The sequence below is a fragment of the Amblyomma mixtum genome, chromosome 2, assembly GCF_055824585.1.
Source record: "Amblyomma mixtum isolate Tamu chromosome 2, ASM5582458v1, whole genome shotgun sequence".
NCBI lineage: Eukaryota > Metazoa > Arthropoda > Arachnida > Ixodida > Ixodidae > Amblyomma > Amblyomma mixtum.
In genome coordinates, this window is record NC_143013.1 from 178,989,472 (window position 1) to 179,004,095 (window position 14,624).

Here is a 14,624-nt window from a genome sequence, read left to right on the forward strand (position 1 = left end):
GATGGTAATCATAAACCTAAGACACGCAGGTCACTATTTTTATATTTATTTGCGATGTGCGCGGTTAGGGTATCTTGTTAAAAAGTTCAGATGATATTCCGGCGAAGAAAGACGCTTTTTCTTTTGAAAAAACAGAAGCATAATGAGGTTCTGCTGAGCTTTTGCACGTCACTGGAACATAATTGATGACGGGGGTATGTTAGAGCACCCTTGATATTTGTTTAAGTTATTTAAGCACAGTTTAGGTCCCACGAGAACCGCTGATATTTTGAAAGACGTGTGCCTGCATCCGCTCATACTGGAAACTAACTTCCTGGGATTGAATCAGTTTCCTCCCACTGAATTTATAAGCAAGCGGTGTTGATGACTTGGTATGACAGGGCCACGGAAACGTTATAGACATTTTCAGCCGCGTGCGCCCGCGATCGGAGTCCGGCATTACCATCCCGTTCATTGTTACGGCTGTGTAGGGAGAAAGGCTAATGCAATCAAGTATAAAGAGCTGTGTAGGCAGAAGGGCTCATGCAATGATGTCTACTTCACAAGGTCAGAATCGTAGTGGCGGCCCCGGTTTTGTGGAAAGCAGAAAAGAAAAGTTCGCGATGCACATGCCCCAGTCGCCACTCAGCCCAGTCCTTAGGTCTCTCCAGCATTTATCGAAATCCGGTTTTTCTTTTCGTCTGCTTTATTTTCCCCATCTGTTTTATCCTTGCTGTCTAATATACTTCAAAACAGGAATGCCTACCGCACCTTTCAACCTGTGTACCAGCAGTTCACCAGGTAGACGCTAGCGCTATTTTGGGTGAAGACGCCTATTGTCCCGGTATTGTAAATGCGCTTAGGTAAGATTTGGCTACGAGGAAAGGGCTTTTACGTTAATTCTATTCCCTTTAGTAGCATGTTCTTCTAGGCGCCCTTCTAGAGAAATGAATCCAAACGGGCTCTCTCACGCTCTTCTTTGTCCCTGGATCTTTGTACAGTCTGCCTTTCCCGTACTTCCGAAAAGTCAGGATACAGTCTACTCCCTTAGAAACACTCCCATTGTTTGCAAACCACCACAAAAAGAATTAAACTGCACACACTGAAAGTTCTTAAGAACATGGTGATTCACTGAACACATAGGAAACTTAAAGGTGAAGCGACTGAGAAAATACGAAACGCCGAAACTCTCGTAGAGACAAACGACCATCATTGTAGACGAGGGCTGGCTGTCGTAGACAGGAAAAAGAGAAAGGCTACGTGGGGGAACGATCCGCATTGGTAGTGTGCGACGTGAGTAAAGACGGAGCACCGGCCAAGCAATACAGGGTCCACCTTTGTCCAGAGCAACAAGAAGGAGTGTTGATGTGTTTCTGTGTTCTTTATGCTGAGCTCGGGGCTCGACCGGTGGCGAACGCCTTTAATCAGAGGAAAGCATAAGAGCCGATGTTTCGAGAGCTCGATGCCTCCTTCCGACTTTGGAAGATGAGAGAGTTCTTAGGGTGTGATAAGCTGTATATTTTATCGTAAAGAATAGGAAGTTGTTTTCACGATGAGTCAGCTGCAAGGCGCCGAAAAACGAATATCATTTACTGATATTTCAGCATGCTGAGGGGCATTAAAAGCGATCAAAATGAAATAATCCTACCAAGACGGAATGGCGTGGGAGGCGATTTCTGGTAGTGTATAGAGAGGGCTTCTTGCAGTGACATAGTGGATCATCCACTTCGCAATGAGCAAATGTCGTAAAACTTTTTAAACCTGTTGGAAAGAATTTCAAATTTCAGCTTACGGACGGATGCTTTTAAGCCGCATTACCTTCCACGCAGCGCTCACAATGAGAAATTACATTTGCTCGTTTGTTACAAGCGCATAAGTATAACACACTGAACGTTAGGCCTGGCAAAAACAGCGGCTGGTCAATTTATGTCGCATAACCGCTAACGAAAACGCCTTCACTTTGGTGTCGCTGAGATGCCATCAAGGCGCACATCTCAAGTAATCTGCATAATGATATGAACAATGCGAGAGAGAAGAAACATAGGAATATTGCAATAGAGGTTTTATCGTGTGCACTGAACAAGAATTACTGATTCAAAACAAATTATTTGGTAATTGCGACCTTTTAGGCATCCTATAAGGGGCTATAAATATAGGAACCAATATACGTGGAAATACACGACACGATTCATAAGTGAAGCTTTTGCAGCAAATATAAAGAAATGTTATATTTTGTAGAGAAAAAAAAGAAGGTGACAGCTCTACCATCCGCTCCTGCAACTTCACGCCCACTAACTTCAATACAAAAAACTTATTCGTTTTCAAGTTCAAGATGGTAAATGTTGTAGTCAATCTGTATACTACTGACACTCACCATTGACTTAGTAATGATTTAAAACAGGAATGATGTTGCCTGTTCCCTTCTTTAACCCTTTAAGTCATAATGGTTTTTAATATGTGTGACCATAAAAAAATTATCTTGTATTCTAAGGCAAACTGTGTATGTTCTAGCCAAGACCACACGTTTGAAAAGGTTTTCAGTCTAAACCTGTCTTGCTGATCCTTGTACACCAGATTGCCCATAGGATGGCCACCCTCGGTTGATATGGCTGCCACCTGCACTGACCTATCTCGCCCGATTTTTCGCTCATAACATCGACGACGACCACGACGCCGGACTTTCTCCAGAACACCTGCCTTAACGCCGTCACGTTAAAATACCACACATCGCTAGAAGTGATATAAATGAGACAAAAAGTTCACAGGGCACTTAAGGCTCATGACTGCTGTGAAGACGAAAGCATTTTTGCGCCACCGTGCGCGTTCGACCAGGACGCAGGTTGCGCATCGATAATTGAAACGAATAACGCGCTTTCGAACTATGAATCCACAAACGCTTAATCCGGAAATCCGGGTGAAACACTCGGACGCGCGGTTCGAGTATGTGTCGTCGGGTAGCCTCCAACCTGACCAAGAGAAGTATGCCATATGCACCGAGAATTTGTACGACAGCACTAGCGACGGTGTACGACGAGGGCTCATGTCACCATTTTAATACAAAAACTAGTTTTTGAGGAAAGGAAATCCCGCAGTAACCGTCTCGCATTTCGGGGGACACCCAACCACGTCTTAAGGGAAGAGGTAAAAATTCTGGAAAGGCATACAATTGAAGGCGCATCTGTCGTCAATTCGAATCCCTGTCGCAAGCTAGCCTCACAGTTTAATACCACATGTAAGCTATGCAACGAGAAATCGTATGACGTCACCTAGAACGCTGTACGATAAATAGTTGTGTCACAGATTTATGATGTTGTAGGGAAAACTAGCGCCACAGTAAGCTCGGCGAGGAACGACATTAATAGGATTGTCTAAAGTGGAGGTTTTCGGCTTACTTTGTTTGTCCTACGGTCGCTTGATGACGTCACCCTATTTTTCTTGCCATCGCTGGGTTTTCTGTGACATCTGCGTGCACACACAGATGCCCGAGACTTGTAGTGCCCCCGAATCAAACAGTACAATCCCGTGTCCACTCCAACTTTCCCAAATATTTAGAAGCCTTGAAGTGGGCATTCATCTTTTCTATGCTCTGAAAACCGAAGATTTTTTATTCCTAAGCTTACAAGGTGGCTTCGAGACATAAGAGTTACCAAAAAGCAATACCGCTCACTTAGCGCATGCTGCAGGGCCGAATTTCTGTCTACATTCGTTACGGGGTAAGGAAACTGCATCGAGATTCTTGAATTTAAAGTTCTAATGCGCTGCCCTTGATTGCCGCTATGACAACAGCCCCAACGCGCATTCAAAAAGATATTTCAATTCTGCTATCATCGAGGAGACTGCCTTCCCTTTCAAGCTCCCCTCCCTCTCGCCTCAAGAGAGAACACCCCGGGCGCTTTCTTTCTAATCGATACGTCTCATCCAATTGTTTGTTGCCTTCTTTCTAATGGATACTTCTCATCCAATTATCTGGTTTTCTTCCGAGCGTCATCAATAACTCATTGATCAAAACAACCAACCGCCCTTAGGAAACAGTTAATTGATGTTTCCCTTTGGCATCGGGCTACAACCTGCATGCAGACACACGGACGCTGCACAGTGCACTAAGGAAAGTCAATCAATGAAGAAGAGGGTTTGACACACAGCGACAAACATCAATAGAGCAGTTCGGGCGGGTTCCATAGCACCTCGAGACTGTCACGTGACCATCACCGCCGCCCCTCCGAGCGCCAGTGTGCAACCGACTCAAAGAGCCGCTCTTCGCAGGTGCCGACGCCGCGCTTTCAGCCATAGTGCGACAAAGCTTGTTTGACTCCACAGACGGTGTTCCTCAAAGTTGGTGCCGCACGCTGCGGCTCAGTGAATTAGACAATCTGGGGGGGGGGGGGGGGGGGGCACTGTAAGCTCATCCATATATGTGCATGAGGAACAAAAAAGACGAGCATGTTATACCGACTTTTGCGTGGCGGACGCGGCAGACGCGGCACGTTCTCAGCAGGAGTCCGCAGCCGCTCGTACACGTGCGAAAGCGAGAGCGTTCACAAACCCCAGCTGACCGTGAAGCCCAGTGTGACCGTGATGTACTATGTGGCCAAGCCGAGCGCTCATAAGAGCTTCGCGCTGAATTTTTTGCGTGAAGTTACAAGTTTCACGAACGTAATAGTTCTTTTATGATTGCAAAGAAGCGTTGAAGCGGTAGCGACGACTAATGATAGTTAACAGACGCTTCACAGGGCCGTATGATGGAGGCTGCCATCTTTGATCACGGGATTACGCCGCCATTACACGCCTTCTGACTGCTCGGCGGGCGCCTCGTCGCAATGGCTGGTGCGTCTGATGGTTCGGTTCTGATAGACAGTGTTTAGGCTGATAAGGCTGTAAACAAGTTGGAAGACGACAGTAAGGTTTGGCCAAAGCATCTAAGGACATGCGAGAACCCTAGTTTGATCACTTGAGGCGTGAAAACGTGTTCGGGCTTCATGTCGCGGAGAGCCGCTGAGCTCTCCGCCTCTTCGAGTTGCCTGGATCACCTGAGTGCTTGTCTTTGCATCCACTGCAGACTTTGATTAATGTTTTTATTCTTATCTAAAACGACAAGCTTTAATGCTCTTGCGACAGCGCAGCTGGTCGTTGTTGTATAGTGCACTTGCATACCGACACCGCTCTAAAAGGCTCACATGCACATCGTGCGCATTCGTTTAAAACCGGTTACCTGTGCTTAGGAAAACTGAAATATTTCCTACTAATTTGTTAAACGCAAAAAGGCGACAGGAATAAATAGACACAAAAATGCAAACTAATCATGTAAGCAGTACCATGCACAAAACAGTCTGAAGAAGCTGGCGTGCAATCCTATCGAAGGATTCCGCGATACAATTGTTATAACGCGCGCATGGCAACGCGTTCATACTACATGAAGGTCACAGTTATTTCATCCTCACATATAAAATTTTGGTACGCTCCTTGCTCGACACGTGAACATGAAAATGCTCGAGGTCTCGATCATTGGTTGTAAGTAATCAGCTTCACTCTGAGCCGCAGTCACTTTTAGCGACAGTCTCGAATGGACCGCGAGGAAGTGAACCACCCAACACAACAGCCGTCACGCATATGTTTTATTCCAATTATGGCCCACGAAAACCACGCTACATGGAGCGAAGTTCAACAGTAGCACCAGGACGGCTTGTAGTACACGGACTGACGGTAAGCGTTAATTATCCGCTCACACGGCTGTGCACTGCACAATATATTGTAGCGGTACGTAGGAGCTTAAGTCGTTTTTGTTTCCCGTTCCTAATTCGGCCTCAGGCTCTCCTTTTACGAATGGCCGCACACCTTAACTTGCGAACATTGGGGTCCCAGGACACTGCACCGCAACTGCAAGCTCGAAGTGACGATTTCGGTGGCGGAACAGCTTGTTCATGCCGATTTTCTAAGATCGAAACTTTTCTTTCTATATTGAATATCTAGCACTGGTGCACTACCATATGATTGTTGCGCCCACCCGTTGGGAAAGGGTGCATGGCGAACGGGCGCGAACAGGGGCAGTACGTCCTTTTGCAGTTCGGTGACGTTAAGTCCGCAAATGATCATATCCTGCACCTATAACTCTCTGTCACAATTCCTGCAGTCCACAACACAGCACGTATTCCTTCTGCCTTTTCACATCTTCGTAGAAAGAAGAAATTCGGCTGGCACTTGCGATATTTCCACTGCACCGTCGAGGCGTACACGCCTGTGACTTACGAGGCCCGGAATAGCGTCGTGTTTTTAGCGCACCTGTGGCGCCATCTGGTCTCAAACAGAAGAACTGCACGCTGTAAACGGTCTGTAGGGTGTATTGATGAGCTAGTTGCTTAGTGTTTGTACTAACTGCAGCAGAGAAGAACAACGGCAACAATATACCACAGGGACAATGATGGTGCTTCACTGAGAACTGAAATTTTATGTGAAAAGCCTATTTACTTACACCGCAGGTGCCTGAAAATTACAGTTGACAGTGCGGCATCGTCCTTCTCTGAGTGTTCCTTGATTGTAGTTGGTCTTCTCTGCTGTAGTTAGTATTGACCGATAGAAGTTTTCTTTGCATGAATGGCTCAAAACATTGCAACGACGAAGACGCTACTTTCATTGAAAACAAGGGTATTATTTAGAAAAGACAACAAAGTATCAGGGTAGATATCACCACGCGATTTTTCTCGCAAATTGTGGTGTATCTCGAGCGATGAATTCGCGATATCCAAAGGCTAGGCTGCACTGCCATTACTTTCTAAACGATCATCACTCCTCATATTTAGGTGTAGACGTTAAGAGTTCTAATCGAATGGTGGGAAATTCGTAAACGCAGATTTGCTCAGGAATTAATGCCACTTTTTCTGCTGTATAAATGCAAGCATACTCAGAAAGAGCCACTGAAACGCTTTTTAGAAATAACCCTATTTAGATGGCGTTATCTTGAGTCTCCCTTTACGTTTTATGAATAGGCACAATAGACGCTTGTTATTGTTAACTATGAAACTAAAGCTCTGCATCTACCGTGGAATGCCGCGAATACTTTGTGACGCATGGACACGCACGCAGGTCCGTGCAAATTACCAGGCTGAGACCAAGATAGCAAACATAAGCATCGTCCAGCGGAAGATGTTTAGGTACCCTGTTCAGGTATCGACTGGCAAGTTAAAGCCTCTCACTCTGAGCCACCATTGCCACCTGGGAATGTGTAAATAAATAGACCAAACTGTTCTATTTTATTCATTGACATGCGTGTTGCCTTATACCCATGAATTGCAACAAAGTTCTTTCAGTACTAAAAGATAGCCTGAGAGAGTAGGCATGCAAGATTTGTGTTTTGATTCGTTTGTTTTGCATTCTTCGCACTACTGTATTTTTTTTCTTCAAAAGTCTTGTAGTAAGTTGTATTACGTCCTAGCAGGCTTTAATTCATGCATATCGTATTTCGTATTGTTGACTGCTTCAACCTTTGTTATGAACTGTTCGTGCTCGTTCTTTAAGTGTCGTTATATTACTATAATATTTTGGTCATTGTATTTCTTGCGTGCTGTCGCCCCCCCCCCCCCCTCTATGTAATACCCCTAATAGGGGTTTAGTGTAAATAAATGAAAAAAAAAATGTCATTTCCATAAGTACTTTCTCGCAGCAGAGGTCACCTAAAATAATGCAAAGCAGTCTCGGCAACAGTGAGCGTACGTCGTCCTGCTCGTAGAAGTTAAGGTATGGTGGCTCTCCCCATACAACAGCAAAAAACAAAGCAACTTTCCGCGGAGTTCAAGACAGCGAAAAAAATGACACAACAAATGAGGCGTTTCCAGAGCACGTCAGTGACACTTTCGTCACTGGAAGCCAGTCGTGAATGAGAAGTACGCCTCGGAAGACACATGCACAGAGCTCGTAAGAATGTCGGGTCATTTCCTCTTACGGGTAGAGCCAGCTGGCATAAATCGCTGGCACGGTCGAACAACCTATCTCACTATATAACACAAAATCCGTCTCCTCACGAGACGGCCGAGTGCATCCTCTGTGATATGCGAGGTCGATAGTAGTAAATATAGTGCAAGAAAGGGAAAAGAAGAAGGCAGACTGCGGTGCCGACACTGTTTGTCGCAGCCGGCGCCTCCGACTTTGTCAACAGACGCGACGCGAACTGGCAGCACGGCTACGCAGAGAGTGCGCCCACCTTATTAGACAGCCTTCTCTCCACGCCGGCTGAAAAGAGAAAGAGAGGGGCGCCTCTGTTTATTTATCGAACACTGTTTCTGTAGCATGTTAGACTTCGCAAAGTTGCTCTTCGCTTTCAGAACAGTGTTGGGGCGGGTGGGGGGGAGGGGCATTTTCGCTCTAATTTCTGCAAAGAAACAAATTAATAGTAAGAACGAAGATGTACAGGTCATTTTATTCTTTTTTGAGCGATCTACAGGCGCATCTGCCCATTTAGTTTTGCAACTTGTGTAATGCCCGGAGTAAATTTCTGCCGTGCTGTCTAGTAGTACTGCCCGTCTTCGACCTGAAAAATGTTTTTCATAAAACGGTTCTTTTGAACAGTCTTTAACATGAGAGGGCATGTAACATATAATAGGAAATTTGGAATAGAAGTATGAACTAGAGAAGTTTAGAGAAGATGAGGATGACGATAAGCATGACGTGTATTAATCCCAGAATAAAGAAGTATTCGGTGAGGTGGGAAGAGTTGAATGGTGGAGAAGAGAAGACGATGACGTTGAAGACAGGATGACGTGTGCCATCACACGGGGCGGGGGGGGGGGGGGGGGGGGGAGAACAGAGAAGCTGAGGTTCTGGCGAGTCAGGAACAGCTCGGCTGGAAGAGAGCAACGCCGGGTACTGCTCTGGTGATCTCGAGTTGTAAGACCTCGCTCCCCAGACTTCATGCCGTTGCTGAGCCTGTTCCGGCTAGACAGCGGCTGACGCAACCACCTGCTACGACCAGGAGTGCCTCTAGCGCTGTTTCCGCCCATCTGGGGTGGTGCCTACCGCACCAACATCACCACCATGACCTCCACGGGCACTTGGACCGGGAGCTCGTACGACGCCGCCAGTGACGCCAGCCTGAGCACTTCGAGCGTCACCTCGGCGCCGGGCACCTAGATACCAATGACGGGACACATGCAGCGCTTCATCAGCACCGAACCGTGAGCATCAACGCCGAACGCTAGTAGACTGGGTTTTCTCGGGTCGTGCGTTTTGGTAGTCTTTGTGTTAATTTTGTTAGTTTTGTGTGCTAGTGCTTGTGTCGCGTAGGGTGTGTTAAATGTGCGTGTGTGTGGGTACACCTCTCTCCTAGTTCATTCTTTCGGCCCGACTGTTCTCGGGGGATCCGTGACAAAGCTAAGTGGCGAGCCTGCCAGGATTCATTTCCTTGTTTCTGTTTGTTGTGTCTCTGATCTTTCCAATCTCTGGACAGCAGGAAGTATGGATTTGGACAAAAGGTTAGAACTGGCTTTCAAGCTAGGTTTAAGCAAGGAAGAGGCGATGCGTCTCTATGACGAGGAAGCAAAGAGGCATAGAGAGGAAAGAGCATAGGCACATGAAGATGTCGGAGTGGTGGAGGAACCCGAGAGAGCGGCAGAGATACACCGAACAGAGCGCGCCAGAGAGGAGGAAGAGCGCGAAAAAGGATTCAACGGGAGAAAGAGTTTGTTTTCTGGAAACAGGCGCATATCGCGGGAGGATATGAAAAGATCACGGTCGATTATCAGCGTTCCTTAGCGGATAAAGACTTTCCTAGACCGGCCAGAGTTTGTCCAAGAAACCTGATGGCTCCTTCTGATCACAAAATATGTGACTTGGACGCATATTTGCAAAGATTCGAGCGGATAGCGTTGAGGCAAGGTTGGGAGTGCAGTGAATGGGCCACGGCGTTGAGCATGTTTTTATTCGGGGAGGCGCTGCATGTGTTTGGGAGGATGCCTGCTGCTTATTCCATGTACTACGATGAAGTCAAGAAGGCATTCCTTCGAAGATTCAGGCTTACGACAGGAGTTTTTCGCAAGAGATTTCGCACCGCGAAATTTGAGGATTCTCAAACCGCTAAGCAGTTTTCCTCCAGGCTGACCAACTATTTCGACAGGAGGTTTGATATGTCAAACACAGAAAATAGTTTTGAAGTGGCACATGACAAGCTGGTCACAAAGTCGCTTTTAGCATGTTGCAGTCCAAAGCTAGCGCTATTCCTGAAAGAAAGTTGTGTTGATTTGAAGAGTTTGCCGACACTGCAGACCAATTCCTTGAGGCTCAAGGCCTGAGAAATATGAGTAAGGCAAAGCAGGAAACTCAAAAGGTCCTAGAGAGAGATGCGACAAACCCTAGAGCCTATGGCGGTGCATATAATGCGCCAGTAAGATGTTTCCTGCGTAGCGAGGTAGCCAGTAGCTGTGCCCAAAAGACATTGGGTGTGTGTCCAGGTGTAAGAGGAAAAAAACATACTGTGGATGAATGCTGATATAGAACGCAGGACCGAGATGCATGCGTTGTCGCCTCTCGGGTAGAACTTGTCACACCACCTGAATTTCCACAACTAAAAGCAGCGCGAACGCCGCTGGAACATGAGGTAGTGAGTGGAACACCCAAGTCGAAAGCAGCAATGTTGTTGGGCAAACAGGGGAGCGTCCTATATTGGGGCTTAGAGACAGCAGAGCCAACACGATTTTGGTTCAGAGAAGCCTGGTGAAGGACGAGGATCTTACAGGGGAAGCGTGAGCCGCTGAATTCAGTATGCGACGAGACACTCTACTACTTCTTTATAGGACCTATGTACGGCCAATCATTGAATTCGGCTCCGTTCTCTTTTCTGGGTGCCTAAAGTACAAGCGTGAACCCCTGTTTGTTATGGAGCGACGCGCTCTGCGCCTTTCCTTAGGTCTGCCTAAATCAGTAGCCAATGCTGTGTTGTACTTGGAGGCGCGGATGTAGATAGCACTGTCAGGTACCTTCCTGAAGCCAGGATTCTAGTGTCCACGCCATATTATACTGCAGAGGTCGGACAAAAATGCGTAGAAAAACCAATCTACGATCGCATGTTGGGAAGAAGTGTCGAGGACCGTGATCCCGAGTGGAGGATGCTCGACGTTGAGGAACACCTATAGGAGGAAAGGCCCACGACAGCTCAGGCGGGTAATGGGACAGTCTATTTCTCCTCGACAGGGGAGACACGAGCTCAAATGAGAGCCCGAGCAGAGCAGCGTCGGCTTTCTACTCGCACTACGATGTGGCTGAACGTAACACTTGGAGAAATTGCAATTAGGCAAAGAGAAGACTCGAGCTTGAAAGCCTGCTTCGAAAGAGTTGGGGAAAAGGTGAAAAGAAAAAAGAGTCGTACGTCATTCGGAGATCAGCTGGTAAATGGTCTTCTGCATAGGGAATGAGTATTTAGCTCGGGAAGGCGGGTCCAACAGCTGGTGTTACTAGAAGGTATGCGAGAGACAGTGTTACGCTTAGGACACGACGCCATTATGGCCGGACACCAGGGTGTTCACAAAACGGTGTCTAGAATCACCGAGGAGTTCTTCTGGCCAGGTGTCCAGAGTGACGTTAAACGCTTTGTTCGCTCGTGTGACGTGTGCCAGCGCACAGTTCCAAAAGGAAGAGTTGATCCCGCACCTCTGGGCAACATGCCAGCCATTTACCTACCGTTTCAAAGAGTGGCTATTTACATTGTGAGGCAAATCTCTCCAGCATCCGCCATAGTCAATAGATATGTGCGTACCCTGGTTGACGTGGCCACTAGCTATCCGGACGCTATTCCATTGAAGACTATTGACTGTATCCCAGTGGCGGAGGGTCTTGTGGAGATGTTCTCGCGTTATGGCTTCCCGAGGGAAATTTTGAGTGACCGGGGCTCGAACTTCACGTCGGAACTAATGAAGGAGATTTACCGCCTTTTTTCAGTAAGGCAGTTATTAACAACGCCATACCATAACAGGTGTAATGGGCTTGTAGAGTGGTTCAACGGCACCCTCAAAAATATGATCAGGAAAATGTGCCAGGAGAGACCCCAGCAGAGAGAGGAATGTTCCGTAAATACAATTTAGTGTGCTGTGTCAGTGCTGTGTTTTTGGTGTATGCTTGACATCTGCGGTGTATTGTGTACTGGGTCCATAATCGCCAAAGAAGATAGTTGGTTGGCTGGAAGGCTTGAAGATGGGGATGATGTGAGTAGTATTTTATGGAAAAAAACTCTTGAGAGAGGGGGCTGTTATTACATATGATAGGAAACTGGAAAAGTTTGAAGAAGACGAGGAAGACGATAAGCATGACCTGTATTAATCCAAGAATCAAGAAGATTAAGAAAAAGTGTTCAGTGAGGTGGGAACAGTTGAATGGTGGAGAAGGGAAGCTGACGACGAAGACAAGGATGACATGTACCAATGACAAGGCTATAAAAGCGCGAGGGATACCGCGGCACGGGGGAGGGGGGGGGATTAGAACAGAGAAGTGGAGGTTTCCATGGGTGAGGAACACCTCGACTGGAAGAGAGCAACGGCGGCTACTGCTCCGGTGATCTCAAGTGCTATGGCGTCGTACCGTAGAATTCCAGCCGTTCCTGAGCCCGTTCCGTGGAGTCAACGGCTGGCGCAACCGCCTGTTACTGCCAGGGGTGCCTCCAGCGCTGTTGCCACCCATGCGGGTGGTGCCCCCAACGCCAACGTCGCCAGCATCGCCTGCACGGGCAGTTACACCGGCAGCTTGTACGACTGCGCCAACGACGCCGCCAGGGACGCCAGCCTGAACACTTCGAACACCACCTCGGCGCCGGCTACCTGGATGTCACTGTCGGGACCCATGCAATGCTTTATCAGCACCGAACTATGAGCACGAACGCCGAACGCTAGTAGAGTGGGCGTTCCTGGGTCGTGCGTATTGGTAGTCTTTGTGTTCTGTGTTAGTTTTGTTAGTTCTGTGTTCTAGCCTTTGTGTCGCGTAGGGTGTATTAAATGTGCGTGTGTGGGTGTACGCCTGTCGCTTAGTCCATTCTTTCTGCGCGAGTGCTCTCAGGGGGATCTGTAACAGGGCACCACACCAGCGCGTATAGCTTTTTCAACTCATGTCGGGCGTTCTTTGAAAAAATTTTGAATTTTGGAATAGTGTCAGGTACTGTTATTGAAATATTGAGGGTAATCGTCCATTTTTCTGACACGTAGAAAACTCTTTCTTTTCACATTTTTCCACCACTCGCATCGAGCAGTCAAGACGTTTTTCCCTACTGCAAAAAAGGTTAACGGCAATATAATGTTAGCCTGCCGACGTGAGATCCGCGGGTATTTTTTAGATAGATACATAGAGAGATATGTTTATTAGAGTGTGCCTGAGCAGCCAAGTGGCCTAAACGAGCGCACACTAGGTCAGATACATCAGAATGACCACTTAAAAACACTTAAATCCAGGCATGAAAACAACAATTAGGCAAATATGTCCATGTCAATAAACGTTTTGTTATACAGGATTTGTGAACGAGTCATTGGACAGATGGCGTGGAAATCGAGATAAAATGTGTCGAAACATTTTGCGGCTTTTGCATGCGGCACACGAAAATTCAGCGACATCAGTAAGGTCCCACAGTTAATGAAACCGCGCACGACTTTTTGCAGAAACTGCATGTCACGTATGCGTCGCCTGTCGCCAAGGGTACCCATATTGAGGTCTGCCAATAGAGAATCATAGTCGTAGAAACGATGGCGACCAATATATCTATCATAATAGAGGCGTATGAACATACGCTGGACATTTTCAATTTTCGTGCAATAGGGTACAGATACGCTATCCCAGGCTACTGACGCGAACTCAAGACGCGGTCTCACAAGGGCACAGTATAGAGTGCGTAGACATTCGTGCCGTCGAAATTTTTTGTTTAGTCAAGAGATAAGACCAATATGCCTCAGTGCGCGTAGCACAATTGAATTTACATGCAGTCTAAAATAAAGCCTTGAATCAACAACAACACCAAGGTCTCGTACATGGGCCACACGATAAATTTGACCCCCCAAAAGTGTGTAATCAAACGTAACTGTGTCGCGTTTCCTAGTTAGAGACAGGACGGAAGTCTTCTTAATATTCAGTTTTAATCGATTCATCAAACACCAATTCTCAACGTTGTTAATGTCAGCTTGCAATTGGCGGCAGTCCTCAATATCTCCAATATTATAGAAGAATTTGAAATCACCTGCGAAGAGCAAAACTCTGGAGTTCTTCACATGCAACGGCAAGTCATTAACATGCACTAAAAACAACAGCGGTTCTAAGCTGGAGCCTTGAGACACTCCCGAAGATGATAGAAATTCATTGGACACACAACCGTAAAATCGGACCATGTTACGGCGGCTGGCAAGGTAGCTTTCGAGCCACCTGCAGTACATGGGGCAAAGTCCGTATCTTTCCATCTTCATCAGAAGTACCTCATGGGAAACCATATCGAAAGCTTTAGTCATGTTAAAGAAGATTGCATCTACCTGACCACGATTAAATACATGTGGCCCAGTATAATCAAGAAAGCTGCATAAATTCGTTTCCACAGATCGACCTTTAAAAAATCCGTGCTACAGAATTGAGATCTTTGTTTGCAGTGTGAGCCCATGCGTCCGTACATAACCATTTCAAAAATTTTCGCAAAAGATCAAATT

The 14,624-nt window shown here is 46.8% G+C and overlaps 1 pseudogene; it reads left to right on the plus strand.

Annotated features, from left to right (window-relative positions):
* The first annotated feature begins 9,420 nt into the window (after positions 1-9,420).
* LOC149361731 (uncharacterized) lies at positions 9,421-12,819 on the plus strand (annotated as a pseudogene).
* Positions 12,820-14,624: the final 1,805 nt, after the last annotated feature.